Raw genomic sequence first — 23872 nt, 5'->3', positions numbered from 1 at the left:
GAGTAGAAGTACATCAATACAGACAAGAGCCAGAGACAGTACGAGGAGTCTGATGTATTCTCTCCGCCCACAGCAGATCAGATCAGGAGGAGTGTTCGCAGGAAACTGCAAACACAAACAAAGTGCAGTGGTAAGAAAGCAACGACATTCAAAGGTACACTTCACAGGAGATGGTGATACAACATAATGTCACAGAATCCAGCAGTTGGGGGGTTCCTCTGATAGTTATCTATGGGTTTAGGAGTCAGAGATTTGGGAAAATGGAATTTGTTAGAACTTAATTTTGACTCTTTGGATGAAGGAAGTCAGGAAGTGAGGAAGTCAGCTGAGCTTTGTTAGTTATAGGAGTCTTTGCTTAGGCTGAGACACAGCTTGTCCTGTTTGGATTTAGAAGCTGGTTCATTGCTCAGTCTTACCTGTCCTTCCTTTCTGTGAAAGGCCACAGTGGTGAAGATGATCAGGTAAATCAGATACACCAAGAAATCCATCAATAATAACTAATGTTCACATTAACTAACTGTTAAACTGTGCCAGAGTATTGAGAGATTTTGCTGCTGCTATCCCACTTCATACTGTCTGTTGTTGTGACTTCAGCAGAGCGTCCAAGTCACCCGGACAAAGCTGCAGCTGTTTTGCTCACTATATAATCTGAGGCAGCAGAATGTTGTGTCGGACAATGGCACCACAGGTTATTGTGTCCAATGCCAAACACACTGTGCATAGTTCCATCTTGCTGCAGTCTGGATTTTTGTTGACTGTACTCAATTTATTCTGCTCTTGCATAGTGAACTATGACAGCTGCGTGTGATCACAGCCATGAACATGCCCCATGTCAGTAAATACCCTACTTGATCCATGCTGCATGTCTTTCATGTACAGTTCATTATTAAAATGAGATTTAAAAAATACATTTCTGACCCAAATTTCACTCCCAAAGATGATTATCTCCAACTCATATCATAAAGTGAGGAATGAAAAGGCCCATACACCCATTCTGTGAACTTCCTGAACAGAGGCGTCATCTCCTCTTCCACAAATTCCTGGTGCAACATGTGCCTGAACAGATGGCAAGTGAGAGATCTCAGAGTTCTGCATGCAGGGGATTGTCTTCTGGCTTCAGCCTCTGTGCATTGAAAAGGACTGCTCTTCCACATGACACTGCGAAAGCAATATCTTTTCTCTCAACTTGAATATCAGCATTTTCTTGCATCCAGCTGGTGTCTATGCTGACTGCATAGTGGCCAACGTGACCTCACCTGGCAGGGAGAAAAATAAATGATTAGTTTGCTACAGGTATACAGACTTGATGTTAAGTACATGGCCAAGAGGAAATACTGGGAATCTGTTAGAGGTGAGGAAGACATGAAGAGTTTACTCAGGATCCTCAGTAAAACAGTAAAGTTCATCCGATGGTTTATGAGTGAAACGCACAGCTGGAGGATATAAAGAAAGAGAGCCGATATCTGAAAGTGTCCAGTGACAAATTAAACAACTACTACTAAACTACAGCAGAGCTCTGGTGGTCTCTAGCGGAGAACAGAGTTACTGCAGAATTCAAACCTACACTGGAAATTTGAGCCACAACAGAATTTACTAAAGTCTGTAAAGAAAAATGACAAATGATTTTCTTTTTCACTGAACTGTAAAAGATATCAAAACACATTTCAGAAAAGTGAACACTGTCATATTGTCAGATTCTTCTTTGCTGACTTTAATTCCATCTCAGTCCATGTTATTCTTACTTTCACTGAACACTGAACAGCATTCCTTATAAAACTGCACTTTACCACAGCTACTGTAGATGTTAACTACTAACTTCATGCTACTGAAAGATAAATTGCTTTATTCCGCATCTTATCAGGGGGACAGAACGCAGGCCCCCACCACCAGAAATTATGCATTAGTCTAGACAGAGAATGAGGTGCACACAGTGTATTCACCTTTGTTTTCATCTGTCAGCACAAAACAGAGTGAGAAACAGCAGCAGCACAAACTATACAGAGCGGATTTCCACTTCTGGACAATGAGCGAGAGGAATAATGAGACTGAAATGACACTTCATTCAACATTATAACGCAACGAAGCTAAACAAGAGTCAAACAAGGAACAATATCCATTATATTAGACCATCATACTATTAAAAGCATGACATGACAAATACTGTTGTCAAATGCAGAAAAAACTGAACATTTCCTTTAAACTTTGTCTCACTCAGCTGTTACTAAACACTTGATATCAAGTTAATATGTTTAAGCAGTTACAGTGAGTGTGTTAGGTATTTCTATTATACATTGAAGGTGGGGGTGCACCGTTCCTGGAAATACTGCAATACCAGGTCGATGCGTGGAGTGGACGGAGCAAGCCCCTATTCCATCTCCCTGTTCCAAAAATCAATTTAATATATGGTCCCCGGGTAGGGGACGTATCAGATATTAAACTGATAAGAACAGATACTACACTTGATCTTAGCCAAAAGGCCGAGAAGCGATACCGTGGATGGGTCGGAGCTGACGGGCTGCTTCTCCGCACAGTCCCGGTCACTGAGAGGTCTGAGTGTGTGTCTCAGTAACAGCACAACTCGAGGAGACACAAACACACCACAACACACACAACAGACGAGCCAACAAATAAAAAACTGCAACACGTGTTATTTTGATAAAAGTAACGTTGTTGGAAGTGCAGCTACACGCCGCTTCCTGGTCATGTGACACGCTCTCGTCCAATAAGAATCAAATCCGCAAGTGCGATTTACTCATTTACTTATAACTTCCAAACAAATCTAATGTTGTAGGTCATAGCGTTTGTTTTCACAAATCTTTTTGTGTCGCCTCGGTGGAGCTCGGGAAATGTGCTGGGTGTTTATTTGTTTGTTTTTGTTTTTTAATTGGTCACTGGATTCAAACAGTCACCAGCTGCTTGCTAACGGTACTTGCTAGCTAACTTTACAGGCGCTAGCCTGGCTGTGTGAGAGTTTGTTAGCTGAAGCAAACATTTAGACGGTTTCAGTATCTCAGTGTGACCTTGTTGTGTTCGCATCTAAACCTTCGTTCATCGTTAATGAGGAAAATGTTAATGACATTGTGTAAAATGTGAGTTTTAAGGAGCAGAAACGGGACCGTAACGGGCAGCATACCGCGAACTGTTTCATCTAATCTGCCTATAGAGCAAGGATCCCTGTGTGTGAGTGAGTTTCTACAGAGCCGTTCATCCTATCGACTCCACACTTGGCAGGTTATTGCTGGGGACACAGAGGAAGCGCAGCTGATTCAGATTTGGTGCAGTTTGGATTCGCGACACGTTCAATGTTAATAAACTCTGAGTAAACAAGAGACCTGCTCAGCTCTGGAGCAGCCGGACGAGGGTTCAGGTCTCTGGACTGCGGGTGATGAACACAGCTGGATCAGAGCTGTACAGCAGTCAGAGAAAAGTGAGTTTGTCTTTGAACAGTTTATCAGGGGAGAGCGCGAACGCAGTCCCCCACTACCAGAAATTATGCAGTCGAGATTCCCACATTTGGGGAATTCGCAGGGGTCAGCACAACCGGAGTGCAATGGCTGAGCCTCGCCCTGGGTGAACCACCTTCTTGATCATGGTATCTCCCCTGCCAGGTAAGTATGAGTTGTACAGCTCACACACAGCGGAGCCTTTCACACACACACCGCGCTGACTGATGGTGCTGACAGCCTACAAACTAACACAGCAACAGACTACAGGGGCTGTCCATCTGCACCACACCAACACACACCGAACACTTCTGCACAAAGGCTGGAAAAGATCATTTATGTTTTATTTGATAGATAGTGAGGATTTTTCCCATCATGCAGCGCGGCGGTTCCACACCAAAGCCTGACCTCAAATCGTCTATTTTATCTACTTTACCTCCTAAAATGAGAAACGGCCCAGCTGAAAGTTCAAATGATCCAAAGATCAATTAAACTGCAGCAAATGTTGTTTGATCCACATCTGAAACGCAGAGAGAAGAATAAAAACTAACAAAGCACATTTGTTCCTCACATTACAACCACTTCCTGTTAGTGACGGGCAACTGAAAGGTCCTGCTACCGCCGCCTACTGGCGGAGTGTGAACAGCGCTTCTCTGTATGCGCCTCACAGCAAAAAGTGAGAGAATGACAGAGAATGAGGTGCACACAGTGTATTCACCTTTGTTTTCATCTGTCAGCACAAAACAGAGTGAGAAACAGCAGCAGCACAAACTATACAGAGCGGATTTCCACTGCTGGACAATGAGCGAGAGGAATAATGAGACTGAAATGACACTTCATTCAACATTATAACGCAACGAAGCTAAACAAGAGTCAAACAAGGAACAATATCCATTATATTAGACCATCATACTATTAAAAGCATGATATGACAAATGCTGTTGTCAAATGCAGAAAAAAATGAACATTTCCTTTTAACTTTGTCTCACTCAGCTGTTACTAAACACTTGATATCAAGTTAATATGTCCTGGTAATAACAGTGAGTCTATTAGATATTTCTATTATACATTGAAGGTGGGGGTGCACCGTTCCTGGAGATACTGCAATACCAGGTCGATGCGTGGAGTGGACGGAGCAAGCCCCTATTCCATCTCCCTGTTCCAAAAATCAATTTAATATATGGTCCCCGGATAGGGGACGTATCAGATATTAAACTGATAAGAACAGATACTACACTTGATCTTAGCCAAAAGGCCGAGAAGCGATACCGTGGATGGGTCGGAGCTGACGGGCTGCTTCTCCGCACAGTCCCGGTCACTGAGAGGTCTGAGTGTGTGTCTCAGTAACAGCACAACTCGAGGAGACACAAACACACCACAACACACACAACAGACGAGCCAACAAATAAAAAACTGCAACACGTGTCAATTTGATAAAAGTAACGTTGTTGGAAGTGCAGCTACACGCCGCTTCCTGGTCATGTGACACGCTCTCGTCCAATAAGAATCAAATCCGCAAGTGCGATTTACTCAATTATTTAAAACTCCCAAAACAAATCTAATGCTGTAGGTCATACGGTTTGTTTTCACTAATCATTTTTTATATAACAATATTTACTTGATTTAATAAAAAATATAAAACACAGTAGAGAATGCAACTCTTTTTACAGGCACAGCACAAGGTACCAAGGCCAGGGCTCAGGAATACGGTGCAAACTCGGGTCTACCGCGGTCCGTGTGTCGCCTCGGTGGAGCTCGGGAAATGTGCTGGGTGTTTATTTGTTTGTTTTTTAATTGGCCACTGGATTTAAACAGTCACCAGCTGCTTGCTAACGGTACTTGCTACAAAATGTTAATGACATTGTGTAAAATGTGAGCAGAGCTGCGGGCCGCTGCTTCCCGCAGCAGCTGAATTACTGACTCACAACTAAGCAAACTAACAAATAGCGACGCTAATGTGAGTTTTAAGGAGCAGAAACGGGACCGTAACGGGCAGCATACCGCGAACTGTTTCATCTACTCTGCCTATAGAGCAAGGATCCCTGTGTGTGAGTGAGTTTCTACAGAGCCGTTCATCCTATCGACTCCACACTTGGCAGGTTATTGCTGGGGACACAGAGGAAGCGCAGCTGATTCAGATTTGGTGCAGTTTGGATTCGCGACACGTTCAATGTTAATAAACTCTGAGTAAACAAGAGACCTGCTCAGCTCTGGAGCAGCCGGACGAGGGTTCAGGTCTCTGGACTGCGGGTGATGAGCACAGCTGGATCAGAGCTGTACAGCAGTCAGAGAAAAGTCATCGTGCTCTGAAAAGTCCAGAAATACGAAGCCTGCAGTGCAAAAGCACATCTCACCATAGAAACATGTAGAATCACTGAGAGCAGCAGCTGTGATAAAGAAACAATCAGACTTGAACAAAGCTCAGAGACTGAGTGAGTTGATCTTTGAACAGTTTATCAGGGGAGAGCGCGAACGCAGTCCCCCACTACCAGAAATTATGCAGTCGAGATTCCCACATTTGGGGAATTCGCAGGGGTCAGCACAACCGGAGTGCAATGGCTGAGCCTCGCCCTGGGTGAACCACCTTCTTGATCAAGGTATCTCCCCTGCCAGGTAAGTATGAGTTGTACAGCTCACACACAGCGGAGCCTTTCACACACACACACCGCTGACTGATGGTGCTGACAGCCTACAAACTAACACAGCAACAGACTACAGGGGCTGTCCATCTGCACCACACCAACACACACCGAACACTTCTGCACAAAGGCTGGAAAAGATCATTTATGTTTTATTTGATAGATAGTGAGGATTTTTCCCATCATGCAGTGCGGCGGTTCCACACCAAAGCCTGACCTCAAATCCTCTGTTTCACCTACTTTACCTCCTAAAATGAGAAACGGCCCAGCTGAAAGTTCAAATGATCCAAAGATCAATTAAACTGCAACAAATGTTGTTTGATCCACATCTGAAACGCAGAGAGAAGAATAAAAACTAACAAAGCACATTTGTTCCTCACATTACAACCACTTCCTGTTAGTGACGGGCAACTGAAAGGTCCTGCTACCGCCGCCTACTGGCGGAGTGTGAACAGCGCTTCTCTGTATGCGCCTCACAGCAAAAAGAAATAAGTGAGAGAATGACAGAGAATGAGGTGCACACAGTGTATTCACCTTTGTTTTCATCTGTCAGCACAAAACAGAGTGAGAAACAGCAGCAGCACAAACTATACAGAGCGGATTTCCACTGCTGGACAATGAGCGAGAGGAATAATGAGACTGAAATGACACTTCATTCAACATTATAACGCAACGAAGCTAAACAAGAGTCAAACAAGGAACAATATCCATTATATTAGACCATCATACTATTGAAAGCATGATATGACAAATACTGTTGTCAAATGCAGAAAAAACTGAACATTTCCTTTAAACTTTGTCTCACTCAGCTGTTACTAAACACTTGATATCAAGTTAATATGTCCTGGTAATAACAGTGAGTCTGTTAGATATTTCTGTTATACATTGAAGGTGGGGGTGCACCGTTCCTGGAGATACTGCAATACCAGGTCGATGCGTGGAGTGGACGGAGCAAGCCCCTATTCCATCTCCCTGTTCCAAAAATCAATTTAATATATGGTCCCCGGGTAGGGGACGTATCAGATATTAAACTGATAAGAACAGATACTACACTTGATCTTAGCCAAAAGGCCGAGAAGCGATACCGTGGATGGGTCGGAGCTGACGGGCTGCTTCTCCGCACAGTCCCGGTCACTGAGAGGTCTGAGTGTGTGTCTCAGTAACAGCACAACTCGAGGAGACACAAACACACCACAACACACACAACAGACGAGCCAACAAATAAAAAACTGCAACACGTGTCATTTAGATAAAAGTAACGTTGTTGGAAGTGCAGCTACACGCCGCTTCCTGGTCATGTGACACGCTCTCGTCCAATAAGAATCAAATCCGCAAGTGCGATTTACTCATTTACTTATAACTTCCAAACAAATCTAATGCTGTAGGTCATACGGTTTGTTTTCACTAATCATTTTTTATATAACAATATTTACTTGATTTAATAAAAAATATAAAACACAGTAGAGAATGCAACTCTTTTTACAGGCACAGCACAAGGTACCAAGGCCAGGGCTCAGGAATACGATGCAAACTCGGGTCTACCGCGGTCCGTGTGTCGCCTCGGTGGAGCTCGGGGAATGTGCTGGGTGATTATTTGTTTTTTAATTGGCCACTGGATTTAAACAGTCACCAGCTGCTTGCTAACGGTACTTGCTACAAAATGTTAATGACATTGTGTAAAATGTGAGCAGAGCTGCGGGCCGCTGCTTCCCGCAGCAGCTGAATTACTGACTCACAACTAAGCAAACTAACAAATAGCGACGCTAATGTGAGTTTTAAGGAGCAGAAACGGGACCGTAACGGGCAGCATACCGCGAACTGTTTCATCTACTCTGCCTATAGAGCAAGGATCCCTGTGTGTGAGTGAGTTTCTACAGAGCCGTTCATCCTATCGACTCCACACTTGGCAGGTTATTGCTGGGGACACAGAGGAAGCGCAGCTGATTCAGATTTGGTGCAGTTTGGATTCGCGACACGTTCAATGTTAATAAACTCTGAGTAAACAAGAGACCTGCTCAGCTCTGGAGCAGCCGGACGAGGGTTCAGGTCTCTGGACTGCGGGTGATGAGCACAGCTGGATCAGAGCTGTACAGCAGTCAGAGAAAAGTCATCGTGCTCTGAAAAGTCCAGAAATACGAAGCCTGCAGTGCAAAAGCACATCTCACCATAGAAACATGTAGAATCACTGAGAGCAGCAGCTGTGATAAAGAAACAATCAGACTTGAACAAAGCTCAGAGACTGAGTGAGTTGATCTTTGAACAGTTTATCAGGGGAGAGCGCGAACGCAGTCCCCCACTACCAGAAATTATGCAGTCGAGATTCCCACATTTGGGGAATTCGCAGGGGTCAGCACAACCGGAGTGCAATGGCTGAGCCTCGCCCTGGGTGAACCACCTTCTTGATCAAGGTATCTCCCCTGCCAGGTAAGTATGAGTTGTACAGCTCACACACAGCGGAGCCTTTCACACACACACACCGCTGACTGATGGTGCTGACAGCCTACAAACTAACACAGCAACAGACTACAGGGGCTGTCCATCTGCACCACACCAACACACACCGAACACTTATGCACAAAGGCTGGAAAAGATCATTTATGTTTTATTTGATAGATAGTGAGGAGTTTTCCCATCATGCAGTGCGGCGGTTCCACACCAAAGCCTGACCTCAAATCCTCTGTTTCACCTACTTTACCTCCTAAAATGAGAAACGGCCCAGCTGAAAGTTCAAATGATCCAAAGATCAATTAAACTGCAACAAATGTTGTTTGATCCACATCTGAAACGCAGAGAGAAGAATAAAAACTAACAAAGCACATTTGTTCCTCACATTACAACCACTTCCAATTAGTGACGGGCAACAGAAAGGTCCTGCTACCGCCGCCTACTGGCGGAGTGTGAACAGCGCTTCTCTGTATGCGCCTCACAGCAAAAAGAAATAAGTGAGAGAATGACAGAGAATGAGGTGCACACAGTGTATTCACCTTTGTTTTCATCTGTCAGCACAAAACAGAGTGAGAAACAGCAGCAGCACAAACTATACAGAGCGGATTTCCACTGCTGGACAATGAGCGAGAGGAATAATGAGACTGAAATGACACTTCATTCAACATTATAACGCAACGAAGCTAAACAAGAGTCAAACAAGGAACAATATCCATTATATTAGACCATCATACTATTAAAAGCATGACATGACAAATACTGTTGTCAAATGCAGAAAAAACTGAACATTTCCTTTAAACTTTGTCTCACTCAGCTGTTACTAAACACTTGATATCAAGTTAATATGTTTAAGCAGTTACAGTGAGTGTGTTAGGTATTTCTATTATACATTGAAGGTGGGGGTGCACCGTTCCTGGAAATACTGCAATACCAGGTCGATGCGTGGAGTGGACGGAGCAAGCCCCTATTCCATCTCCCTGTTCCAAAAATCAATTTAATATATGGTCCCCGGGTAGGGGACGTATCAGATATTAAACTGATAAGAACAGATACTACACTTGATCTTAGCCAAAAGGCCGAGAAGCGATACCGTGCATGGGTCGGAGCTGACGGGCTGCTTCTCCGCACAGTCCCGGTCACTGAGAGGTCTGAGTGTGTGTCTCAGTAACAGCACAACTCGAGGAGACACAAACACACCACAACACACACAACAGACGAGCCAACAAATAAAAAACTGCAACACGTGTCATTTAGATAAAAGTAACGTTGTTGGAAGTGCAGCTACACGCCGCTTCCTGGTCATGTGACACGCTCTCGTCCAATAAGAATCAAATCCGCAAGTGCGATTTACTCATTTACTTATAACTTCCAAACAAATCTAATGCTGTAGGTCATACGGTTTGTTTTCACTAATCATTTTTTATATAACAATATTTACTTGATTTAATAAAAAATATAAAACACAGTAGAGAATGCAACTCTTTTTACAGGCACAGCACAAGGTACCAAGGCCAGGGCTCAGGAATACGATGCAAACTCGGGTCTACCGCGGTCCGTGTGTCGCCTCGGTGGAGCTCGGGGAATGTGCTGGGTGATTATTTGTTTTTTAATTGGCCACTGGATTTAAACAGTCACCAGCTGCTTGCTAACGGTACTTGCTACAAAATGTTAATGACATTGTGTAAAATGTGAGCAGAGCTGCGGGCCGCTGCTTCCCGCAGCAGCTGAATTACTGACTCACAACTAAGCAAACTAACAAATAGCGACGGTAATGTGAGTTTTAAGGAGCAGAAACGGGACCGTAACGGGCAGCATACCGCGAACTGTTTCATCTACTCTGCCTATAGAGCAAGGATCCCTGTGTGTGAGTGAGTTTCTACAGAGCCGTTCATCCTATCGACTCCACACTTGGCAGGTTATTGCTGGGGACACAGAGGAAGCGCAGCTGATTCAGATTTGGTGCAGTTTGGATTCGCGACACGTTCAATGTTAATAAACTCTGAGTAAACAAGAGACCTGCTCAGCTCTGAAGCAGCCGGACGAGGGTTCAGTTCTCTTGAACAAAGCTCAGAGTGTGAGTGAGTTGATCTTTGAACAGTTTATCAGGGGAGAGCGCGAACGCAGTCCCCCACTACCAGAAATTATGCAGTCGAGATTCCCACATTTGGGGAATTCGCAGGGGTCAGCACAACCGGAGTGCAATGGCTGAGCCTCGCCCTGGGTGAACCACCTTCTTGATCATGGTATCTCCCCTGCCAGGTAAGTATGAGTTGTACAGCTCACACACAGCGGAGCCTTTCACACACACACCGCGCTGACTGATGGTGCTGACAGCCTACAAACTAACACAACAACAGACTACAGGGGCTGTCCATCTGCACCACACCAACACACACCGAACACTTCTGCACAAAGGCTGGAAAAGATGATTTATGTTTTATTTGATAGATGGTGAGGATTTTTCCCATCATGCAGTGCGGCGGTTCCACACCAAAGCCTGACCTCAAATCGTCTATTTTATCTACTTTACCTCCTAAAATGAGAAACGGCCCAGCTGAAAGTTCAAATGATCCAAAGATCAATTAAACTGCAACAAATGTTGTTTGATCCACATCTGAAACGCAGAGAGAAGAATAAAAACTAACAAAGCACATTTGTTCCTCACATTACAACCACTTCCTGTTAGTGACGGGCAACTGAAAGGTCCTGCTACCGCCGCCTACTGGCGGAGTGTGAACAGCGCTTCTCTGTATGCGCCTCACAGCAAAAAGAAATAAGTGAGAGAATGACAGAGAATGAGGTGCACACAGTGTATTCACCTTTGTTTTCATCTGTCAGCACAAAACAGAGTGAGAAACAGCAGCAGCACAAACTATACAGAGCGGATTTCCACTTCTGGACAATGAGCGAGAGGAATAATGAGACTGAAATGACACTTCATTCAACATTATAACGCAACGAAGCTAAACAAGAGTCAAACAAGGAACAATATCCATTATATTAGACCATCATACTATTAAAAACATGATATGACAAATACTGTTGTCAAATGCAGAAAAAACTGAACATTTCCTTTTAACTTTGTCTCACTCAGCTGTTACTAAACACTTGATATCAAGTTAATATGTCCTGGTAATAACAGTGAGTCTATTAGATATTTCTATTATACATTGAAGGTGGGGGTGCACCGTTCCTGGAGATACTGCAATACCAGGTCGATGCGTGGAGTGGACGGAGCAAGCCCCTATTCCATCTCCCTGTTCCAAAAATCAATTTAATATATGGTCCCCGGGTAGGGGACGTATCAGATATTAAACTGATAAGAACAGATACTACACTTGATCTTAGCCAAAAGGCCGAGAAGCGATACCGTGGATGGGTCGGAGCTGACGGGCTGCTTCTCCGCACAGTCCCGGTCACTGAGAGGTCTGAGTGTGTGTCTCAGTAACAGCACAACTCGAGGAGACACAAACACACCACAACACACACAACAGACGAGCCAACAAATAAAAAACTGCAACACGTGTCATTTTGATAAAAGTAACGTTGTTGGAAGTGCAGCTACACGCCGCTTCCTGGTCATGTGACACGCTCTCGTCCAATAAGAATCAAATCCGCAAGTGCGATTTACTCATTTACTTATAACTTCCAAACAAATCTAATGTTGTAGGTCATAGTGTTTGTTTTTACAAATCTTTTTGTGTCGCCTCGGTGGAGCTCGGGAAATGTGCTGGGTGTTTGTTTGTTTGTTTTTGTTTTTTAATTGGTCACTGGATTCAAACAGTCACCAGCTGCTTGCTAACGGTACTTGCTAGCTAACTTTACAGGCGCTAGCCTGGCTGTGTGAGAGTTTGTTAGCTGAAGCAAACATTTAGACGGTTTCAGTATCTCAGTGTGACCTTGTTGTGTTCGCATCTAAGCCTTCGTTCATCGTTAATGAGGAAAATGTTAATGACATTGTGTAAAATGTGAGTTTTAAGGAGCAGAAACGGGACCGTAACGGGCAGCATACCGCGAACTGTTTCATCTAATCTGCCTATAGAGCAAGGATCCCTGTGTGTGAGTGAGTTTCTACAGAGCCGTTCATCCTATCGACTCCACACTTGGCAGGTTATTGCTGGGGACACAGAGGAAGCGCAGCTGATTCAGATTTGGTGCAGTTTGGATTCGCGACACGTTCAATGTTAATAAACTCTGAGTAAACAAGAGACCTGCTCAGCTCTGGAGCAGCCGGACGAGGGTTCAGGTCTCTGGACTGCGGGTGATGAACACAGCTGGATCAGAGCTGTACAGCAGTCAGAGAAAAGTGAGTTTGTCTTTGAACAGTTTATCAGGGGAGAGCGCGAACGCAGTCCCCCACTACCAGAAATTATGCAGTCGAGATTCCCACATTTGGGGAATTCGCAGGGGTCAGCACAACCGGAGTGCAATGGCTGAGCCTCGCCCTGGGTGAACCACCTTCTTGATCATGGTATCTCCCCTGCCAGGTAAGTATGAGTTGTACAGCTCACACACAGCGGAGCCTTTCACACACACACCGCGCTGACTGATGGTGCTGACAGCCTACAAACTAACACAGCAACAGACTACAGGGGCTGTCCATCTGCACCACACCAACACACACCGAACACTTCTGCACAAAGGCTGGAAAAGATCATTTATGTTTTATTTGATAGATAGTGAGGATTTTTCCCATCATGCAGCGCGGCGGTTCCACACCAAAGCCTGACCTCAAATCGTCTATTTTATCTACTTTACCTCCTAAAATGAGAAACGGCCCAGCTGAAAGTTCAAATGATCCAAAGATCAATTAAACTGCAGCAAATGTTGTTTGATCCACATCTGAAACGCAGAGAGAAGAATAAAAACTAACAAAGCACATTTGTTCCTCACATTACAACCACTTCCTGTTAGTGACGGGCAACTGAAAGGTCCTGCTACCGCCGCCTACTGGCGGAGTGTGAACAGCGCTTCTCTGTATGCGCCTCACAGCAAAAAGTGAGAGAATGACAGAGAATGAGGTGCACACAGTGTATTCACCTTTGTTTTCATCTGTCAGCACAAAACAGAGTGAGAAACAGCAGCAGCACAAACTATACAGAGCGGATTTCCACTGCTGGACAATGAGCGAGAGGAATAATGAGACTGAAATGACACTTCATTCAACATTATAACGCAACGAAGCTAAACAAGAGTCAAACAAGGAACAATATCCATTATATTAGACCATCATACTATTAAAAGCATGATATGACAAATGCTGTTGTCAAATGCAGAAAAAAATGAACATTTCCTTTTAACTTTGTCTCACTCAGCTGTTACTAAACACTTGATATCAAGTTAATATGTCCTGGTAATAACAGTGAGTCTATTAGATATTTCTATTATACATTGAAGGTGGGGGTGCACCGTTCCTGGAGATACTGCAATACCAGGTCGATGCGTGGAGTGGACGGAGCAAGCCCCTATTCCATCTCCCTGTTCCAAAAATCAATTTAATATATGGTCCCCGGATAGGGGACGTATCAGATATTAAACTGATAAGAACAGATACTACACTTGATCTTAGCCAAAAGGCCGAGAAGCGATACCGTGGATGGGTCGGAGCTGACGGGCTGCTTCTCCGCACAGTCCCGGTCACTGAGAGGTCTGAGTGTGTGTCTCAGTAACAGCACAACTCGAGGAGACACAAACACACCACAACACACACAACAGACGAGCCAACAAATAAAAAACTGCAACACGTGTCAATTTGATAAAAGTAACGTTGTTGGAAGTGCAGCTACACGCCGCTTCCTGGTCATGTGACACGCTCTCGTCCAATAAGAATCAAATCCGCAAGTGCGATTTACTCAATTATTTAAAACTCCCAAAACAAATCTAATGCTGTAGGTCATACGGTTTGTTTTCACTAATCATTTTTTATATAACAATATTTACTTGATTTAATAAAAAATATAAAACACAGTAGAGAATGCAACTCTTTTTACAGGCACAGCACAAGGTACCAAGGCCAGGGCTCAGGAATACGGTGCAAACTCGGGTCTACCGCGGTCCGTGTGTCGCCTCGGTGGAGCTCGGGAAATGTGCTGGGTGTTTATTTGTTTGTTTTTTAATTGGCCACTGGATTTAAACAGTCACCAGCTGCTTGCTAACGGTACTTGCTACAAAATGTTAATGACATTGTGTAAAATGTGAGCAGAGCTGCGGGCCGCTGCTTCCCGCAGCAGCTGAATTACTGACTCACAACTAAGCAAACTAACAAATAGCGACGCTAATGTGAGTTTTAAGGAGCAGAAACGGGACCGTAACGGGCAGCATACCGCGAACTGTTTCATCTACTCTGCCTATAGAGCAAGGATCCCTGTGTGTGAGTGAGTTTCTACAGAGCCGTTCATCCTATCGACTCCACACTTGGCAGGTTATTGCTGGGGACACAGAGGAAGCGCAGCTGATTCAGATTTGGTGCAGTTTGGATTCGCGACACGTTCAATGTTAATAAACTCTGAGTAAACAAGAGACCTGCTCAGCTCTGGAGCAGCCGGACGAGGGTTCAGGTCTCTGGACTGCGGGTGATGAGCACAGCTGGATCAGAGCTGTACAGCAGTCAGAGAAAAGTCATCGTGCTCTGAAAAGTCCAGAAATACGAAGCCTGCAGTGCAAAAGCACATCTCACCATAGAAACATGTAGAATCACTGAGAGCAGCAGCTGTGATAAAGAAACAATCAGACTTGAACAAAGCTCAGAGACTGAGTGAGTTGATCTTTGAACAGTTTATCAGGGGAGAGCGCGAACGCAGTCCCCCACTACCAGAAATTATGCAGTCGAGATTCCCACATTTGGGGAATTCGCAGGGGTCAGCACAACCGGAGTGCAATGGCTGAGCCTCGCCCTGGGTGAACCACCTTCTTGATCAAGGTATCTCCCCTGCCAGGTAAGTATGAGTTGTACAGCTCACACACAGCGGAGCCTTTCACACACACACACCGCTGACTGATGGTGCTGACAGCCTACAAACTAACACAGCAACAGACTACAGGGGCTGTCCATCTGCACCACACCAACACACACCGAACACTTCTGCACAAAGGCTGGAAAAGATCATTTATGTTTTATTTGATAGATAGTGAGGATTTTTCCCATCATGCAGTGCGGCGGTTCCACACCAAAGCCTGACCTCAAATCCTCTGTTTCACCTACTTTACCTCCTAAAATGAGAAACGGCCCAGCTGAAAGTTCAAATGATCCAAAGATCAATTAAACTGCAACAAATGTTGTTTGATCCACATCTGAAACGCAGAGAGAAGAATAAAAACTAACAAAGCACATTTGTTCCTCACATTACAACCACTTCCTGTTAGTGACGGGCAACTGAAAGGTCCTGCTACCGCCGCCTACTGGCGGAGTGTGAACAGCGCTTCTCTGTATGCGCCTCACAGCAAAAAGAAATAAGTGAGAGAATGACAGAGAATGAGGTGCACACAGTGTATTCACCTTTGTTTTCATCTGTCAGCACAAAACAGAGTGAGAAACAGCAGCAGCACAAACTATACAGAGCGGATTTCCACTGCTGGACAATGAGCGAGAGGAATAATGAGACTGAAATGACACTTCATTCAACATTATAACGCAACGAAGCTAAACAAGAGTCAAACAAGGAACAATATCCATTATATTAGACCATCATACTATTGAAAGCATGATATGACAAATACTGTTGTCAAATGCAGAAAAAACTGAACATTTCCTTTAAACTTTGTCTCACTCAGCTGTTACTAAACACTTGATATCAAGTTAATATGTCCTGGTAATAACAGTGAGTCTGTTAGATATTTCTGTTATACATTGAAGGTGGGGGTGCACCGTTCCTGGAGATACTGCAATACCAGGTCGATGCGTGGAGTGGACGGAGCAAGCCCCTATTCCATCTCCCTGTTCCAAAAATCAATTTAATATATGGTCCCCGGGTAGGGGACGTATCAGATATTAAACTGATAAGAACAGATACTACACTTGATCTTAGCCAAAAGGCCGAGAAGCGATACCGTGGATGGGTCGGAGCTGACGGGCTGCTTCTCCGCACAGTCCCGGTCACTGAGAGGTCTGAGTGTGTGTCTCAGTAACAGCACAACTCGAGGAGACACAAACACACCACAACACACACAACAGACGAGCCAACAAATAAAAAACTGCAACACGTGTCATTTAGATAAAAGTAACGTTGTTGGAAGTGCAGCTACACGCCGCTTCCTGGTCATGTGACACGCTCTCGTCCAATAAGAATCAAATCCGCAAGTGCGATTTACTCATTTACTTATAACTTCCAAACAAATCTAATGCTGTAGGTCATACGGTTTGTTTTCACTAATCATTTTTTATATAACAATATTTACTTGATTTAATAAAAAATATAAAACACAGTAGAGAATGCAACTCTTTTTACAGGCACAGCACAAGGTACCAAGGCCAGGGCTCAGGAATACGATGCAAACTCGGGTCTACCGCGGTCCGTGTGTCGCCTCGGTGGAGCTCGGGGAATGTGCTGGGTGATTATTTGTTTTTTAATTGGCCACTGGATTTAAACAGTCACCAGCTGCTTGCTAACGGTACTTGCTACAAAATGTTAATGACATTGTGTAAAATGTGAGCAGAGCTGCGGGCCGCTGCTTCCCGCAGCAGCTGAATTACTGACTCACAACTAAGCAAACTAACAAATAGCGACGCTAATGTGAGTTTTAAGGAGCAGAAACGGGACCGTAACGGGCAGCATACCGCGAACTGTTTCATCTACTCTGCCTATAGAGCAAGGATCCCTGTGTGTGAGTGAGTTTCTACAGAGCCGTTCATCCTATCGACTCCACACTTGGCAGGTTATTGCTGGGGACACAGAGGAAGCGCAGCTGATTCAGATTTGGTGCAGTTTGGATTCGCGACACGTTCAATGTTAATAAACTCTGAGTAAACAAGAGACCTGCTCAGCTCTGGAGCAGCCGGACGAGGGTTCAGGTCTCTGGACTGCGGGTGATGAGCACAGCTGGATCAGAGCTGTACAGCAGTCAGAGAAAAGTCATCGTGCTCTGAAAAGTCCAGAAATACGAAGCCTGCAGTGCAAAAGCACATCTCACCATAGAAACATGTAGAATCACTGAGAGCAGCAGCTGTGATAAAGAAACAATCAGACTTGAACAAAGCTCAGAGACTGAGTGAGTTGATCTTTGAACAGTTTATCAGGGGAGAGCGCGAACGCAGTCCCCCACTACCAGAAATTATGCAGTCGAGATTCCCACATTTGGGGAATTCGCAGGGGTCAGCACAACCGGAGTGCAATGGCTGAGCCTCGCCCTGGGTGAACCACCTTCTTGATCAAGGTATCTCCCCTGCCAGGTAAGTATGAGTTGTACAGCTCACACACAGCGGAGCCTTTCACACACACACACCGCTGACTGATGGTGCTGACAGCCTACAAACTAACACAGCAACAGACTACAGGGGCTGTCCATCTGCACCACACCAACACACACCGAACACTTATGCACAAAGGCTGGAAAAGATCATTTATGTTTTATTTGATAGATAGTGAGGAGTTTTCCCATCATGCAGTGCGGCGGTTCCACACCAAAGCCTGACCTCAAATCCTCTGTTTCACCTACTTTACCTCCTAAAATGAGAAACGGCCCAGCTGAAAGTTCAAATGATCCAAAGATCAATTAAACTGCAACAAATGTTGTTTGATCCACATCTGAAACGCAGAGAGAAGAATAAAAACTAACAAAGCACATTTGTTCCTCACATTACAACCACTTCCAATTAGTGACGGGCAACAGAAAGGTCCTGCTACCGCCGCCTACTGGCGGAGTGTGAACAGCGCTTCTCTGTATGCGCCTCACAGCAAAAAGAAATAAGTGAGAGAATGACAGAGAATGAGGTGCACACAGTGTATTCACCTTTGTTTTCATCTGTCAGCACAAAACAGAGTGAGAAACAGCAGCAGCACAAACTATACAGAGCGGATTTCCACTGCTGGACAATGAGCGAGAGGAATAATGAGACTGAAATGACACTTCATTCAACATTATAACGCAACGAAGCTAAACAAGAGTCAAACAAGGAACAATATCCATTATATTAGACCATCATACTATTAAAAGCATGACATGACAAATACTGTTGTCAAATGCAGAAAAAACTGAACATTTCCTTTAAACTTTGTCTCACTCAGCTGTTACTAAACACTTGATATCAAGTTAATATGTTTAAGCAGTTACAGTGAGTGTGTTAGGTATTTCTATTATACATTGAAGGTGGGGGTGCACCGTTCCTGGAAATACTGCAATACCAGGTCGATGCGTGGAGTGGACGGAGCAAGCCCCTATTCCATCTCCCTGTTCCAAAAATCAATTTAATATATGGTCCCCGGGTAGGGGACGTATCAGATATTAAACTGATAAGAACAGATACTACACTTGATCTTAGCCAAAAGGCCGAGAAGCGATACCGTGCATGGGTCGGAGCTGACGGGCTGCTTCTCCGCACAGTCCCGGTCACTGAGAGGTCTGAGTGTGTGTCTCAGTAACAGCACAACTCGAGGAGACACAAACACACCACAACACACACAACAGACGAGCCAACAAATAAAAAACTGCAACACGTGTCATTTAGATAAAAGTAACGTTGTTGGAAGTGCAGCTACACGCCGCTTCCTGGTCATGTGACACGCTCTCGTCCAATAAGAATCAAATCCGCAAGTGCGATTTACTCATTTACTTATAACTTCCAAACAAATCTAATGCTGTAGGTCATACGGTTTGTTTTCACTAATCATTTTTTATATAACAATATTTACTTGATTTAATAAAAAATATAAAACACAGTAGAGAATGCAACTCTTTTTACAGGCACAGCACAAGGTACCAAGGCCAGGGCTCAGGAATACGATGCAAACTCGGGTCTACCGCGGTCCGTGTGTCGCCTCGGTGGAGCTCGGGGAATGTGCTGGGTGATTATTTGTTTTTTAATTGGCCACTGGATTTAAACAGTCACCAGCTGCTTGCTAACGGTACTTGCTACAAAATGTTAATGACATTGTGTAAAATGTGAGCAGAGCTGCGGGCCGCTGCTTCCCGCAGCAGCTGAATTACTGACTCACAACTAAGCAAACTAACAAATAGCGACGGTAATGTGAGTTTTAAGGAGCAGAAACGGGACCGTAACGGGCAGCATACCGCGAACTGTTTCATCTACTCTGCCTATAGAGCAAGGATCCCTGTGTGTGAGTGAGTTTCTACAGAGCCGTTCATCCTATCGACTCCACACTTGGCAGGTTATTGCTGGGGACACAGAGGAAGCGCAGCTGATTCAGATTTGGTGCAGTTTGGATTCGCGACACGTTCAATGTTAATAAACTCTGAGTAAACAAGAGACCTGCTCAGCTCTGAAGCAGCCGGACGAGGGTTCAGTTCTCTTGAACAAAGCTCAGAGTGTGAGTGAGTTGATCTTTGAACAGTTTATCAGGGGAGAGCGCGAACGCAGTCCCCCACTACCAGAAATTATGCAGTCGAGATTCCCACATTTGGGGAATTCGCAGGGGTCAGCACAACCGGAGTGCAATGGCTGAGCCTCGCCCTGGGTGAACCACCTTCTTGATCATGGTATCTCCCCTGCCAGGTAAGTATGAGTTGTACAGCTCACACACAGCGGAGCCTTTCACACACACACCGCGCTGACTGATGGTGCTGACAGCCTACAAACTAACACAACAACAGACTACAGGGGCTGTCCATCTGCACCACACCAACACACACCGAACACTTCTGCACAAAGGCTGGAAAAGATGATTTATGTTTTATTTGATAGATGGTGAGGATTTTTCCCATCATGCAGTGCGGCGGTTCCACACCAAAGCCTGACCTCAAATCGTCTATTTTATCTACTTTACCTCCTAAAATGAGAAACGGCCCAGCTGAAAGTTCAAATGATCCAAAGATCAATTAAACTGCAACAAATGTTGTTTGATCCACATCTGAAACGCAGAGAGAAGAATAAAAACTAACAAAGCACATTTGTTCCTCACATTACAACCACTTCCTGTTAGTGACGGGCAACTGAAAGGTCCTGCTACCGCCGCCTACTGGCGGAGTGTGAACAGCGCTTCTCTGTATGCGCCTCACAGCAAAAAGAAATAAGTGAGAGAATGACAGAGAATGAGGTGCACACAGTGTATTCACCTTTGTTTTCATCTGTCAGCACAAAACAGAGTGAGAAACAGCAGCAGCACAAACTATACAGAGCGGATTTCCACTTCTGGACAATGAGCGAGAGGAATAATGAGACTGAAATGACACTTCATTCAACATTATAACGCAACGAAGCTAAACAAGAGTCAAACAAGGAACAATATCCATTATATTAGACCATCATACTATTAAAAACATGATATGACAAATACTGTTGTCAAATGCAGAAAAAACTGAACATTTCCTTTTAACTTTGTCTCACTCAGCTGTTACTAAACACTTGATATCAAGTTAATATGTCCTGGTAATAACAGTGAGTCTATTAGATATTTCTATTATACATTGAAGGTGGGGGTGCACCGTTCCTGGAGATACTGCAATACCAGGTCGATGCGTGGAGTGGACGGAGCAAGCCCCTATTCCATCTCCCTGTTCCAAAAATCAATTTAATATATGGTCCCCGGGTAGGGGACGTATCAGATATTAAACTGATAAGAACAGATACTACACTTGATCTTAGCCAAAAGGCCGAGAAGCGATACCGTGGATGGGTCGGAGCTGACGGGCTGCTTCTCCGCACAGTCCCGGTCACTGAGAGGTCTGAGTGTGTGTCTCAGTAACAGCACAACTCGAGGAGACACAAACACACCACAACACACACAACAGACGAGCCAACAAATAAAAAACTGCAACACGTGTCATTTTGATAAAAGTAACGTTGTTGGAAGTGCAGCTACACGCCGCTTCCTGGTCATGTGACACGCTCTCGTCCAATAAGAATCAAATCCGCAAGTGCGATTTACTCATTTACTTATAACTTCCAAACAAATCTAATGTTGTAGGTCATAGTGTTTGTTTTTACAAATCTTTTTGTGTCGCCTCGGTGGAGCTCGGGAAATGTGCTGGGTGTTTGTTTGTTTGTTTTTGTTTTTTAATTGGTCACTGGATTCAAACAGTCACCAGCTGCTTGCTAACGGTACTTGCTAGCTAACTTTACAGGCGCTAGCCTGGCTGTGTGAGAGTTTGTTAGCTGAAGCAAACATTTAGACGGTTTCAGTATCTCAGTGTGACCTTGTTGTGTTCGCATCTAAGCCTTCGTTCATCGTTAATGAGGAAAATGTTAATGACATTGTGTAAAATGTGAGTTTTAAGGAGCAGAAACGGGACCGTAACGGGCAGCATACCGCGAACTGTTTCATCTAATCTGCCTATAGAGCAAGGATCCCTGTGTGTGAGTGAGTTTCTACAGAGCCGTTCATCCTATCGACTCCACACTTGGCAGGTTATTGCTGGGGACACAGAGGAAGCGCAGCTGATTCAGATTTGGTGCAGTTTGGATTCGCGACACGTTCAATGTTAATAAACTCTGAGTAAACAAGAGACCTGCTCAGCTCTGGAGCAGCCGGACGAGAGTTCAGGTCTCTGGACTGCGGGTGATGAACACAGCTGGATCAGAGCTGTACAGCAGTCAGAGAAAAGTGAGTTTGTCTTTGAACAGTTTATCAGGGGAGAGCGCGAACGCAGTCCCCCACTACCAGAAATTATGCAGTCGAGATTCCCACATTTGGGGAATTCGCAGGGGTCAGCACAACCGGAGTGCAATGGCTGAGCCTCGCCCTGGGTGAACCACCTTCTTGATCATGGTATCTCCCCTGCCAGGTAAGTATGAGTTGTACAACTCACACACAGCGGAGCCTTTCACACACACACCGCGCTGACTGATGGTGCTGACAGCCTACAAACTAACACAGCAACAGACTACAGGGGCTGTCCATCTGCACCACACCAACACACACCGAACACTTCTGCACAAAGGCTGGAAAAGATGATTTATGTTTTATTTGATAGATAGTGAGGATTTTTCCCATCATGCAGTGCGGCGGTTCCACACCAAAGCCTGACCTCAAATCCTCTGTTTCACCTACTTCACCTCCTAAAATGAGAAACGGCCCAGCTGAAAGTTCAAATGATCCAAAGATCAATTAAACTGCAACAAATGTTGTTTGATCCACATCTGAAACGCAGAGAGAAGAATAAAAACTAACAAAGCACATTTGTTTCTCACATTACAACCACTTCCTGTTAGTGACGGGCAACTGAAAGGTCCTGCTACCGCCACCTACTGGCGGAGTGTGAACAGCGCTTCTCTGTATGCGCCTCACAGCAAAAAGAAATAAGTGAGAGAATGACAGAGAATGAGGTGCACACAGTGTATTCACCTTTGTTTTCATCTGTCAGCACAAAACAGAGTGAGAAACAGCAGCAGCACAAACTATACAGAGCGGATTTCCACTGCTGGACAATGAGCGAGAGGAATAATGAGACTGAAATGACACTTCATTCAACATTATAACGCAATGAAGCTAAACAAGAGTCAAACAAGGAACAATATCCATCATATTAGACCATCATACTATTAAAAGCATGATATGACAAATACTGTTGTCAAACGCAGAAAAGACAGTGAACATTTCTTTGTGTCTCTGTCTCACTCAGTTGTTACTGGACACTTGATATCAAGTTAATATGTTGAAGTAATAACAGTGAGTCTGTTAGATATTTCTATTATACATTGAAGGTGGGGGTGCACCGTTCCTGGAGATACTGCAATACCAGGTCGATGCGTGGAGTGGACGGAGCAAGCCCCTATTCCATCTCCCTGTTCCAAAAATCAATTTAATATATGGTCCCCGGGTAGGGGACGTATCAGATATTAAACTGATAAGAACAGATACTACACTTGATCTTAGCCAAAAGGCCGAGAAGCGATACCGTAGATGGGTCGGAGCTGACGGGCTGCTTCTCCGCGACGCCACTCTCACTGATGGGTTGGAACCCGAATCACAACTTTTTGGGTCCGCACACAAAACAGGAACAATGTGCACTTGGTATAATGTACCACTGGTGCTGTTTTGTTGCGGTATTTATAATAGACTTTGTTTGCAAATGCGCCTTCGTGTAGCTTCCTAGTCACGTGAGATTTGGTCCAATAGGAAGTGGAAACCACTGATCGAACCAAATTCCTTTTTCTGATCCGTTAGAGAACATATTATGCACATATATCCAGATATCCGTATGCATGTGTGTTCATTTCAACTTAATGACGCTTAA

At 44.5% G+C, this 23872-nt stretch overlaps 19 non-coding genes across 19 annotated transcripts; all 19 read right to left on the bottom strand.

Moving 5' to 3' along the window:
- Window positions 1–2298: 2298 nt before the first annotated feature.
- On the bottom strand, window positions 2299–2489 carry LOC121187899. The gene has a single exon (XR_005894654.1). It is a non-coding gene; the product is annotated as a U2 spliceosomal RNA (small nuclear RNA).
- A 963-nt stretch (window positions 2490–3452) lies between these two features.
- On the bottom strand, window positions 3453–3616 carry LOC121187882. The gene has a single exon (XR_005894638.1). It is a non-coding gene; the product is annotated as a U1 spliceosomal RNA (small nuclear RNA).
- A 903-nt stretch (window positions 3617–4519) lies between these two features.
- Window positions 4520–4710, bottom strand: LOC121187888. Its single transcript, XR_005894644.1, has one exon. It is a non-coding gene; the product is annotated as a U2 spliceosomal RNA (small nuclear RNA).
- A 1190-nt stretch (window positions 4711–5900) lies between these two features.
- On the bottom strand, window positions 5901–6064 carry LOC121187886. Its single transcript, XR_005894642.1, has one exon. It is a non-coding gene; the product is annotated as a U1 spliceosomal RNA (small nuclear RNA).
- A 910-nt stretch (window positions 6065–6974) lies between these two features.
- On the bottom strand, window positions 6975–7165 carry LOC121187895. The gene has a single exon (XR_005894651.1). It is a non-coding gene; the product is annotated as a U2 spliceosomal RNA (small nuclear RNA).
- Window positions 7166–8350: 1185 nt separating this feature from the next.
- On the bottom strand, window positions 8351–8514 carry LOC121187885. The gene has a single exon (XR_005894641.1). It is a non-coding gene; the product is annotated as a U1 spliceosomal RNA (small nuclear RNA).
- A 910-nt stretch (window positions 8515–9424) lies between these two features.
- On the bottom strand, window positions 9425–9615 carry LOC121187897. The gene has a single exon (XR_005894653.1). It is a non-coding gene; the product is annotated as a U2 spliceosomal RNA (small nuclear RNA).
- Window positions 9616–10630: 1015 nt separating this feature from the next.
- Window positions 10631–10794, bottom strand: LOC121187881. The gene has a single exon (XR_005894637.1). It is a non-coding gene; the product is annotated as a U1 spliceosomal RNA (small nuclear RNA).
- A 910-nt stretch (window positions 10795–11704) lies between these two features.
- LOC121187894 lies at window positions 11705–11895 on the bottom strand. Its single transcript, XR_005894650.1, has one exon. It is a non-coding gene; the product is annotated as a U2 spliceosomal RNA (small nuclear RNA).
- A 963-nt stretch (window positions 11896–12858) lies between these two features.
- Window positions 12859–13022, bottom strand: LOC121187911. The gene has a single exon (XR_005894665.1). It is a non-coding gene; the product is annotated as a U1 spliceosomal RNA (small nuclear RNA).
- A 903-nt stretch (window positions 13023–13925) lies between these two features.
- LOC121187887 lies at window positions 13926–14116 on the bottom strand. The gene has a single exon (XR_005894643.1). It is a non-coding gene; the product is annotated as a U2 spliceosomal RNA (small nuclear RNA).
- Window positions 14117–15306: 1190 nt separating this feature from the next.
- On the bottom strand, window positions 15307–15470 carry LOC121187884. Its single transcript, XR_005894640.1, has one exon. It is a non-coding gene; the product is annotated as a U1 spliceosomal RNA (small nuclear RNA).
- A 910-nt stretch (window positions 15471–16380) lies between these two features.
- Window positions 16381–16571, bottom strand: LOC121187893. The gene has a single exon (XR_005894649.1). It is a non-coding gene; the product is annotated as a U2 spliceosomal RNA (small nuclear RNA).
- Window positions 16572–17756: 1185 nt separating this feature from the next.
- On the bottom strand, window positions 17757–17920 carry LOC121187883. Its single transcript, XR_005894639.1, has one exon. It is a non-coding gene; the product is annotated as a U1 spliceosomal RNA (small nuclear RNA).
- Window positions 17921–18830: 910 nt separating this feature from the next.
- LOC121187896 lies at window positions 18831–19021 on the bottom strand. The gene has a single exon (XR_005894652.1). It is a non-coding gene; the product is annotated as a U2 spliceosomal RNA (small nuclear RNA).
- Window positions 19022–20036: 1015 nt separating this feature from the next.
- On the bottom strand, window positions 20037–20200 carry LOC121187910. Its single transcript, XR_005894664.1, has one exon. It is a non-coding gene; the product is annotated as a U1 spliceosomal RNA (small nuclear RNA).
- Window positions 20201–21110: 910 nt separating this feature from the next.
- LOC121187892 lies at window positions 21111–21301 on the bottom strand. Its single transcript, XR_005894648.1, has one exon. It is a non-coding gene; the product is annotated as a U2 spliceosomal RNA (small nuclear RNA).
- Window positions 21302–22264: 963 nt separating this feature from the next.
- Window positions 22265–22428, bottom strand: LOC121187903. Its single transcript, XR_005894657.1, has one exon. It is a non-coding gene; the product is annotated as a U1 spliceosomal RNA (small nuclear RNA).
- Window positions 22429–23340: 912 nt separating this feature from the next.
- Window positions 23341–23531, bottom strand: LOC121187890. Its single transcript, XR_005894646.1, has one exon. It is a non-coding gene; the product is annotated as a U2 spliceosomal RNA (small nuclear RNA).
- Window positions 23532–23872: the final 341 nt, after the last annotated feature.

Source organism: Toxotes jaculatrix, chromosome 9 (assembly GCF_017976425.1).
Source record: "Toxotes jaculatrix isolate fToxJac2 chromosome 9, fToxJac2.pri, whole genome shotgun sequence".
Taxonomy (NCBI): Eukaryota; Metazoa; Chordata; class Actinopteri; family Toxotidae; genus Toxotes; species Toxotes jaculatrix.
Note: the sequence above shows the minus strand (reverse complement) of the source record. Positions and strands in the feature narration are given on the sequence as shown.